The following is a 12,285-nucleotide window of genomic DNA, read 5'->3' as shown; positions in this document are numbered from 1 at the left end:
GATAGACCAGTCAATCCCAACCTTTCTGTTGATGATGGACACCTGAGAGTCCAGACAGGCGCCAAGACAAACAAACTTCTCAATCTGTGTGATTATTGTGCCACAGTAAGAATAATTCCCTGTGAAAGCAAAGACAAGAGACTGAGGGAGAAGGGCCGGCTGCTGTCAAGCTGAAGGACTTGAACGTGTCAGATATGATATATGGGTAGAGGAGAGACCGGGGTCTGGTGCTGCTTTTTTTTGCAGGCTCACCTACCATCCCCATCCTCCCCCGCTCTCCTTCTTAATGAACTATGTGAGCAGCATGTTGCCTGTGATAGAGATCTGTTGCTGGACATGGAGGATATTGCCTTACCTCTGGTGAGTGGTCCATTCTTAATCAAATCAATCAAAATCTCTATTTCCAATATAAGAAAAAGGAAAGAAACAGTTATTGCTCTATAAGTGAGAGTATAGGATTAGAAGTCAGTCAGAGGTGTATGGGAAGAGATTACTTCCCTATACTGTTGCTTTCTTGTATGTCTCCCCAACTTCTGTTAGTCAGAACTGTTTAGAAAGTCTATGAAAATACATTATACTCACATATTTTTTCTACCAGACCTTTGTCCTTTTCCTATCTCTCTATCGCACACCCTGGAGTCGGCTGTGAAATGTAGTAGCTCCTCGGCCAGTCATTCTTTCAAGGAGGGCAGGTCTCCAGTTTGAGGGAGAACCTGGAACGCTGGAACAGAAACCCCACACTGCGAAAACACCTGAGCTCTCTCTGTCTCTGTGGACACACTGAGGTCATGAGAACAGGGTTGATTGGCAGTGTGTGTGTGTGTGTCTGAGTGTGTCTGGCGTGACGTCTGGTGGGATAGCGTTACAGCTGGTGTCATCAGGCATAAGTCAACTGCTGACTGCTGTAGAGTTCCCTTGTTGCATCCATTCCATATATCACATGGGAATTTGCCTCCAAGTCCTGTCTAATTCAAATTTGTAAAATTGTTTTGGTTAAAATTACCTTAAACGGATAGACACATATCTAATGAAATAACGTGAGGTGTTTCTAAATATTTTCAAACAGCATGGTTGTATAACTGAAAAAACCTATAACTCCATTACTTAATTACCTTAGTGAATGATGTGGCCGTTGATATGTTAGAAGCTGATGTGAAAGAAATTATGTTCCAGAGGTAATTTTTCATCATCGTCAATTGGGCAATAAACTCACTATCTTTTACTGGCTGATAAGCTTCCCCTCACCATCTTTCATGTTTAAGTGTGAAGCCCGCAAACCCCTCGCCTCTTGAATCCCACTCACAATATTTACATCCTGGAGGATCCGGCCTGGTCATTCGGAAAATATGTAATGAAGACTATTTGTTAACGTCATCATCTGTGGTCTGGATATAAGCTTAGCCTTCATTTATTTACGTACTGCTAGAGACCCCAGAAGTCTAATTAAATCTCTGCCTTCAGTGAATGACTTGTTAATATCATACGGAGCGTGAAAGATACCTTGTTAGCCACAGTGCATAATCAAAGGGCAGTGACAGATTATTCCAGCTATATGTCTGTGAGGCTGAATGGGGCTGCAAAGGGTAGAATATCTGTAGTCTAGTTGATTGTCTCTGTGGCCAAGATACTGTCCAAGATGTCCCACTCCAACCAGGCTTTGAACAATGAACACATTATCACCAGTCAAAGACAAATCCCTAAGCAAATACTTACATTTGTATGCTAGAAGGAAGTGTATAAATTCATTTTTATAGCATCCACTCTACTGTACGTGTACATCTTACAGGTATATAAATCTCCTCTGTAATTGCTGCTTAGACACCAATAGGGGTAATTTCGACAAGTGCAACTGTCTCAACCAGTAATCCTGACTATATACAAGTGGTTTGAGGTATACTATTGACTAGATACTGAACCTCCAGCAGGCTGGGATAAGAAAGAGGCATAATTTACCCTGCCAGCCTCAACTTGCGTGTCATTACAGGAGATGAAAGCCACTTGACACTGCATTGTCATTTACAGTACATTCCCCAGTACAGTGCTGATGGGTCTCCTAGTGACTCATAGGCCACAAGGGAAAACTGTTTGGTAAATGCATAAACATTTAGACAGGGCTGTCTCCATTGAAATGTGGTGGTTGGCAGATTGATTTCTAATAATGTATTGTTATTGTTTTAAATGTAATTTCACATTCTGCATTAGTTTTGGTACTGTATGTTAGTTTGCTGAATGTAGGATAAATGCTGTGGATGTGTATTTGATTGTTTTAATTTCATGTTAATCCCTTATTTGCTTTGAATTGATCATAAAGAAACAGTTTCTTGAAGTTCAAGAAAGCAAAAAAAAGTATTAATGGCCGGCATCCAAAGCACTAATAAATGAATCCATAAAAAGCTTTCAATCCAACAGCGAGGCCATTTGAATGGTTTCATTTGAGTGGTAAGACTACTGCTTCTCTTTGTGTCTGTAATCATTTTTCCCGTAGAGAAGTAATCACAATACAAAGTGAATAATGACAGTCATACGTGACACAAACTCAACATTGTAATTCTGCCCACCTTCTAAACTCCATGGAGTTCTTACCGCCTTCTAAACTCCATGGAATTCTAACCGCCTTCTAAACTCCATGGAATTCTGCCCACCTTCTAAACTCCATGGAATTCTAACTACCTTCTAAACTCCATGGAATTCTAACCACCTTCTAAACTCCATGGAATTCTAACCACCTTCTAAACTCCATGGAATTCATACCACCTTCTAAACTCCATGGAATTCTAACCACCTTCTAATCTCCATGGAATTCTAACCACCTTCTAAACTCCATGGAATTCTAACCACCTTCTAATCTCCATGGAATTCTAACCACCTTCTAATCTCCATGGAATTCTAACCACCTTCTAAACTCCATGGAATTCTAACCACCTTCTAAACTCCATGGAATTCTAACCACCTTCTAATCTCCATGGAATTCTAACCACCTTCTAATCTCCATGGAATTCTAACCACCTTCTAAACTCCATGGAATTCTAACCACCTTCTAAACCTTGGAATTCTGCCCACCTTCTAAACTCCATGGAATTCTGCCCACCTTCCTTCTGTTCAGAAAGACCTTGCAGAGAGTCAGGTGGACCTCGTAGAGGGTCGGGGTGTGACTGCTAAACCTATTAACGGATGGTATTCCCTGTGCCTGCAGAGCATGAAGTGAGGACACCAGGACATGGAAACACACACACTGTACACACACACAGACACAGACACACGCACTGCATTACTCAGGCCCTAGTCCACTAGACAGATGTGCCTCCCCTGACTGTAGAAACAGCCTCCACATCTGGACTAGCAGTTAGGTGTGTAGAGGTTTCCCAGGACCCCTCTATGCCCCAACCCTATCGCCCCCTCCACCTCCACCTCCACACGCATGCACGCATGCGCGCACGCGCACACACACACACACACACATATACCCCCATGCATGCACATACACAAGCACATACACACAGCACCACACTCATGTGTGCCTGCCCTGCTTTTTCCATTCTCTGCCCTGCGACGTGGCAAACGTTATACATTCCACACTCACACCTCAACATAAAGCTCCTCACTGAAACAGATATCCCTTCTCTCTCTGATGAGCTGCCAGGAGTAGAGGCAAATGGGAATACAACATGGAATCATAACCCACCACCTCACATCAGTGCTACCTCCCACGAGACAACAGGGTGATAAAATGTGAGTCTGGCCAAGGTGGTATAACTCTAACTCCCTTCTACATGTAATGAGAATGAGGAATGCAGATGTCCTCTTACGTGATACAGGGTTCCTCTCTCTTGGAGAGTGCTAATTACTGGAATTATTTAGTTTGAGTCCCATATGGCACCCTATTCCGTAAATACTGTAGTGCACTAATTTTGTATCAAGACAGTTGCTTCTCTTAGTTGGCATCTCTCTTTGGAGATAACCACCTTCCTACATCAGTTCATGTGCAGGAGTAACCATACTCCCTGCAGTCTACAGATGTGGCCCACAAATTATTTTTTCTGCCGTTGTTAATTGCGACCCAGGAACCCAGGAGGAAGAGAGGCAACATCCCAAATGGCACCCTATCACATATATAGTGCACTACATTTGACCAGGACCCCATAGGGCTCTGGTCAAAAGTAGTGCACTATAAAGGGAATAGGGTGCCATTTGGGATGCAGCCTCTATTTTACATAGATACCGAAAAGCTATCATTTAATGAGAAAAAAATGTCACATTCCCTGAGCTGAACCCTATTGGTTCTGTCTGTGACTGTGTTAGTTGAACATTTCTTCCCCCCGCCCCCCACCACCACCATCAACCCACCACCCACCACCCACCATCAACCCAGCACCCTGTCAATGCCACCTCGTTTTGATGTTCAGATAGGTCCTTGCACCTCGGCCGCCGCAATTTGACACAACTAATGTAGACCAGGTCTTTAATGACACCCAGGAATATATTACCCAGCCAGGACATAATAATAATGGAGAAGCATCAATCAAAGAGGGCCTGTGCATACATTGTGTAATACACCTTATCTCTGCCTGACACAGGCAGTCTGTGACTGCGTCAGCCTGCCATGGAAAGGGAGAAGGAGAAGGAGATTGGCTGAATTCCAAAGGGCACCCTATTCCCTATGTAGTGCACTACTTTTGACCAGAGCCATAGGAGCCCTATGGGTCCTGGTCAAAAGTAGTGCACTAAATAGAGAGTAGGGTGCCATTTGGGACAGTGGCTCTGTGTGCTGTGGAGGCTCTGCTGCCTGCCTGCCATTGCAGCCCCAGTTAGCAGTGTATAAATATGCTGTTTAAGAGTCAATGACATTTTAATAAGGTAAAGCTGACAGCTAGCTCAGGCTAGGGCTCTCACAAACACCCAGTTGTTTCAGAAAAACCTTGGCTTTGAAAAATAGGCTAGGAATAATACATGTTTGTAGAATGGTGGATTTAAGAACAATGATATTGTTTCTCCTTGAATATCTATGCCCCCTCCAGTGTTCACACACTCAAACATACACATACCCTCCAAACTGTCAGCCATAGACTGTTTACCCCTCACCCCCCCTACCCCCTCCTAAATATTTTCCAAACAGGCGTTAACTGGGTTCAGCTGCGAAACTGTTCTGGCTCTCATCTCCACTTTCCATATTATTTAGAGAGAGGCCTTCTTGTTGCATGTTTCTTTTCTTGTTCTGCTGACTGTTCTCACCAGCCACCACCCACCTCTCAAAGTCCTCATTGTGCTCTTGAATGGCAGGGTGATGTCATTGGCTCCGGAACACCTGGGAAATCCTTGAGCTTATGATGTCAGAGTCTGTTTGGACAAGGCTTTTCATAGACTGTCTCCCAAATGGCACCCCATTCCCTATATACTGCACTACTTTTAACCAGAGGTATATTCCCTATATACTGCACTACTTTTAACCAGAGGTCTATTCCCTATATACTGCACTACTTTTAACCAGAGGTCTATTCCCTATATACTGCACTACTTTTAACCAGAGGTCTATTCCCTATATACTGCACTATTTTTGACCAGAGCCCAATGGACCATATGTACTATACAGGGAATAGGGTGCCATTTGGGACACACATAGGCTGCTTGGCGGGGAGCCTGCGTCAGACAGAGTGGTAGAGGACCTGTTTGTTAGCTGTGATTAATGGTGGCACCAGCTGGGCATAGCCTACTGTATGGGTACTAGTGTTAGATAACATCCCAAATATCACCCTATTCCCTACATAGTGCACTACTTTTGACCAAAGCTCATAGGGCTTTGGTCAAAAGTAGTGCACTACATAGGGTGCCATTTGGGACACATACTTAAGTTAGAGAGCCAGAGTCAGCTATGTTTAAAAGTACTGAAGTTGTTATCCACCCAATGGTTGAGTTAATGGAGCCCTATGTCACTACAGTAGCTGCCACTTTATGGTGTTGTAGACGTTCATCATCTGTGTTCTCAATCAGTAACACACCAGTTATTATGACTCTACAATACAATTCAAGTGATCATTAGATTCCACTGTGTACCCCTGTAAATCATCCACCCATGTCTGTGTTTCCATTCCATTATGTCAATCAAATGGCTACTGTCACTGGGTTGGAGGCAGCCAGACAAGGATTAAGTCCTATTTTTTTAATTTAACAAGGCAAGTCAGTTAAGATCAAATTCTTATTTTCAATGGTGGCCTAGGAACAGTGGGTTGTTCAGGAGCAGAACAATAGATCTTTACCTTGTCAGCTCTGGGATTCGATCTTGCAACCTTTCGGTTACAAGTTCAACGCTCTAACCACTAGGCTACCTGCCGCCGCTATGGCTCGGGTGGTGCTGGAAAAACATCAGATCCATACACACACAGACCCAACCCAGACCATTCAACTTGCAATGCCAGACAGAACAGCAATACCTCACCAACAACACTGATAGTCAGTTATCTCTATTTGAGCCCTCCAGAGCCAATGAATCAACCAGGATTTGAATGATTATTAGTAGTATGTTTGTCTGGGTTCCCTGTACCTTCGGAAAGAATGTAGTCCCCACGTCACAGACTGAGCATCAGAGGAAAGATAAATAATTTCTAATAGACTAGTCTCTTTTTTACTCATGGGATGAGTCCCAAATGGTATCCTATAGGGCTCTGGTCATTAGTTGTGCACTATATAGGGAATAGGGTGCCATTTGGGACAACGTATAATGCCTCAGATTTAGGACAGCCTTAGCACAAGCAGCTCATGAGCCTGGCGTATTCAGAAATAAAGAGGAGTAAAGGTCCCGCTGACTTAAACCTGTGGCTCACTGTCTCTCTGCTGTCTCTCTGCTCTGCTGCATTCTCTACATTAGAGAGATCAGCCTGTTGGCCTGTTGGTGTCATGGATAGTGTCTCAAATGGCACCCTATTCCCCATAGGTCTCTGGTCAAAAGGAGTGCACTGTATGGGGAATATGGGTGCCATTTGGGTCACAGACATGCTCAATTGGCTGTATAGTATTGTGTCCTGACTTCATAGTGACGGAGATAAGCTTGGACTCAGACTTGACTGAATGTCGACTGGAGAGATGTTATGTGAGCCATTGTTTTTGAAACAAAGCGCCATGGTGTCAGACAGCTTTGGCTAATACAAACATTACACAGTTGTAGTGCAAGATAGGCAGTCATAACTAAAATACTGTGAGCCCACCTGTCTATACAAAAATAGAAAATCATTGGTTAGACGTATACTTGAAATCGCCCATGATGCTGCTCCTCCTCTGTGTCTGTAACAGTAACAGAAACTCTTCCTGATTTGTAAATGTGTAGTTGCCATATCTCATTGGTAGGTGACAGTCAGTCCCCTGATAAGCCGTGACTAGACAGGATGAATCCCTGCTTAACGCTTCAGACAGACACCACACCCAAGCCAGGCATCCAGTCCACACATCTCCATACACAGCTGTCACCTTTCCTATAATCAATGTACTGTCCTGTCTCTGGGTGTCAGCAGCTATAATATAACACATTCAGGAGGTGACCCTCATGGCATAGAGGCATTTGATCCACGAAGAGAGTACAATCCTATCTTTAGAAGATTCCGTTTAGACAATTAGCACCATCTTTTTACAGGGATGTTGTGTGTTACTGTGAATAGCTGTGACTACCGGCCTATAACAGTAGTAGCATTAGACCAAAAAGGAAAACAAAACACACTTCCTGTAATACTTGGCAACATATCGTACACATAATCTCAACATATAAGTCTTTAAAAAGTATTGCAATATAAGATAAATCAAAACAAATCTGTGACGAAAATTCCGCAGAAGACGAGACATGATATGAAATGTCTAATGAGAGGTAAATTTACTAACAATATTGGTAGACCGCAACGGTTGCATGGATACACACTGTTCCATCACTGTTGCTGGTTGGTTGTGACCCATAGCCTGGTTAAACCAGACTGAATGCTGTACTCTGTGGTGAACACAACATTTAGTGTGGTTTAACCAGGCTACATGACCCAGGCAGCTTCACATTAAACGCATGTGACTGCCCGACTGCTGCTATAGGCAAACCAAACCCAGCTCATTAAAGGGGACTGGGATAGCAGGGACTAATGGAGGAGGGTGTGGTGTCAGATGTGCAACCCTGAATGACCCCAGTGCATTGTGGAGTAAACTCTGTCATTCTGAAGCCCTCAATGTCCATTAAAAGGCTTTTAAGTGTGGCTGTGTTCCGTAAATGCATGTGTATGTGAGCTAATGACAATGTATACACTGTATTTATGTGTGTGCTGTAAGGGCACCACAGTGATTTAGTAGAAGTTTCCATTGTGATCTCTGTCCAAATCTTTTATTGCTTTTCTGAACCACTTTCAACACTTATCGAGCCCTATTGAAAACAGGGATATAGTACAACAGCACACAGCCGGTCCAGCTCAAAGTGTAGTGATATGGCTGCCCTCTACACATGTCAGCTCTCCCTAAACAAACGTGAAAGCTTTCCATGAAGACTGCTGCTTCGTGTCACGTACAGCTCCCACTCATCACTGCCTATCGGCCTACGGTCTTCTGTTGGGTTCTCTACTCTCCTCTTCTCCTCTTCTCCTCTCCTCTTCTCCGCTTCCCCTCTCCTCTCCTTTCTCTAACATACTGGAACAAAGGTAAGCTGGTCCACTCCTCCTCCCATCTGTTAAAAGTAAGGACTCTAATATTAGTCAAGGGAACATCACAAATGGCCTCCTGTTTCCTATATGTTGCACTACTTTTGACCAAAGCCCTGGTCAGTAGTAGTGCACCATGAAGGGGATAAGGTGCCATTTGGGACGCAAACAAAATCTTTGATCAATACGCAGCATATTACATGCCAGCTTTGTGGGTCCAGAGCCAGCTAATCCCTGACATCCTAAATGAGTACCTGCTTTGTTAACCTTTGATCTGCGGCGTTAGGACACGCACCAGCCCAATTACACCCCTGGGTTTATGAGAGGGCAACAACGTGCTCATTGAGACACAGAGGGATTTGGGCTTATTTATTACAATGCAAGAGTTGTTTCGGGAGACTGTCAGCACAGCTGAAACATAAGGGGTTGAGGGATTAGAATGTTAAAGGACAAATGGGGTTGTGTTAATTAATGTATAAAAGCATGTATAGGGTTTGGCTGCCCACCACAGTTTGACCCAAAACTCTGGCCCTGAAGGGCCTTAAAAACACACCACCACCACTACCATCACCACACCATCACCACTACCATCACTACTACCATCACCCCTACCATCACCACTACCATCACCACACCATCACCACTACCACCATCACCACTACCACCACCACTACCATCACCACTACCATCACCCCTACCATCACCACTACCATCACCACTACCATCACCACTACCACCACCACTACCACCACCACTACCATCACCACTACCATCACCACTACCATCACCACTACCATCACCACCACCACTACCATCAACACTACCATCACCACCACCACTACCATCACCACTACCATCACCACCACCACTACCATCACCACTACCATCACCACCACCACTACCATCACCACTACCATCACCACTACCATCACCACCACCACCACCACCACCATCACCACCACCATCACCACTACCATCACCACCACCACTACCATCACCACCACCATCACCACCACCACCACCATCACCACTACCATCACCACCACCACTACCACCACCACTACCATCACCACTACCATCACCACCACCACTACCATCACCACCACCAATACCATCACCATCACCACTACCATCACCACCACAATCACCACCACCACCACCATCACCACCACCACCACCACCACCACCACTACCACCACCACTACCATCACCACTACCATCACCACCACCACTACCATCACCACCACCACTACCATCACCACTACCATCACCACCACCACTACCATCACCACTACCACCACCACTACCATCACCACTACCATCACCACCACCACCACTACCATCACAACCATCACTACCATCACCACCACCACTACCATCACCACCACCACTACCATCACCACCACCACTACCACCACCACTACCACAACCACTACCATCACCACTACCACCACCACTACCATCACCACTACCATCACCACCACCATCACTACCATCACCACTACCACCACCACTACCATCACCACTACCATCACCACTACCATCACCACTACCAATACTACCACCAATACTACCACCACTACCACTACCATCACCACCACCAATACTACCACCAATACTACCACCACTACCACTACCACCAACACTACCACCGCCACTACCATCACCACTACCATCACCACCACCAATACTACCACCACTACCATCACCACTACCATCACCACTACCACCACCACTACCATCACCACTACCATCACCACTACCATCACCACCACCAATACTACCACCACCACTACCATCACCACTACCATCACCACCACCACCAATACTACCACAACTACCATCACCACTACCACCACCACTACCATCACCACTACCACCACCACTACCACTACCACTACCACCACCACTACCACTACCACCACCACTACCATCACCACTACCATCACCACCACCAATACTACCACCACTACCATCACCACCACCAATACTACCACCAGCACTACCATCACCACTACCAGCACCACTACCACCACCACTAACATCACCACTACCATCACCACCACCATCACCACTACCATCACCACCACCAATACTACCACCAATACTACCACCACTACCATCACCACCAGCAATACTACCACCAGCACTACCATCACCACTACCACCACCACTACCATCACCACTACCACCACCACTACCACCACCACTACCATCACCACTACCATCACCACTACCATCACCACCACCAATACTACCACCAATACTACCACCACTACCATCACCACCACCAATACTACCACCAGCACTACCATCACCACTACCACCACCACTACCATCACCACTACCGTCACCACTACCATCACCACTACCATCACCACTACCATCACCACCACCAATACTACCACCAGCACTACTGAGATTTCAGCTACAATGTTTGTGGTTTTGGTTTCTGGCAATAGGCAACCGTATGGCTCCTGAAATTAGATGCCCTAGGATAGTACTTTGAGTACATAACAGCGCTTTTGATTGGAGTAAATTCAGATTTATGTAACAGATGGCTGTTAGTGGTCTGCTCTGCACTATGATTTGTCTTTGTCTTGTGCCTCTTCCCGAGGAGTGGCTAAGTTTCCACCCTGACAGCTAGGCTGCTATGGTACTAGGACACCCAGGGGTACATTGAGCTGTAATGGGCAGAGAAGTGATGAACTCTCCCCTCCCTGACAGCCAGCCAGCCCCAGTGTTGGGGTAGTGGATGTGGGGGAGGGGTAGAGGGTGGTTGGCATGGGGATAAATGTTCACTAGGGGCTCAGTCAGTCAGTTGGAAGGACAAGGCTGTAATAGGAAACCTCTCCAACCCACTGTTAAAAAATGTCAAACCCCCATTTATAACCAGCCACATTTGCGGGGAGATTAAAAAAGGCACAGAAGACCCAAAGCACCAATTTCGTTTCTAAAACTCAATCCACCAGCAGAGGGATTTGCATAGCTAATTAGAGACAGTGCCACTCCGTCTCTCTCCTCCTCTCATCGTCCTCCTCCGTCTCTTCCTTTTCTGATGGAGCTCAGCTTTGTAGTGACAGCAAAGATAGGTTGAGACTTGCACAAAGACCTTCTGAACTTGTTTTTATCTGGCTAAATAAAACACCATGTTTCCAATGTAAAGTATTACTGTAACAGGTCTTTCTCTGTCAATGTCAGCTTATATGTTCCTGGTGTTATGTTATTGTATATGCAAATACGTTTGTGCTGGCCTACATTTGTAGCAGTGCATGTTCGTTTTCTGTTGTCATGGATTGCTTGTTTGTGTTGTGTCGTAGAGACGTTTTAAATGTCACATTGTGTGGGTTGGAGCAGTGGGATTTGACAATGATGAGGACTGTATCCCAAATGGCACCCTTATTGCCTATTAAGTGCACTAATTTGTAACCAGGGCCCAAAAGTAGTGCACTATACAGGGAATGGGGTGTCATTTGGGACGTAACTAAGGTCCTTCTGTCTTTTGGCCAACTACACATACTGGCTGATTAGCTGTCTTCTGAGATGAGCCTTATGAAGAAATACTGTATGAATGTCTTTAACTGTTCCTCTATCTCCTAATCTCTCTCTCTCTCACTCTCTCTCCCTCTATCTC

Source organism: Salvelinus namaycush, chromosome 35 (assembly GCF_016432855.1).
Source record: "Salvelinus namaycush isolate Seneca chromosome 35, SaNama_1.0, whole genome shotgun sequence".
NCBI lineage: Eukaryota > Metazoa > Chordata > Actinopteri > Salmoniformes > Salmonidae > Salvelinus > Salvelinus namaycush.
Note: the sequence above shows the minus strand (reverse complement) of the source record.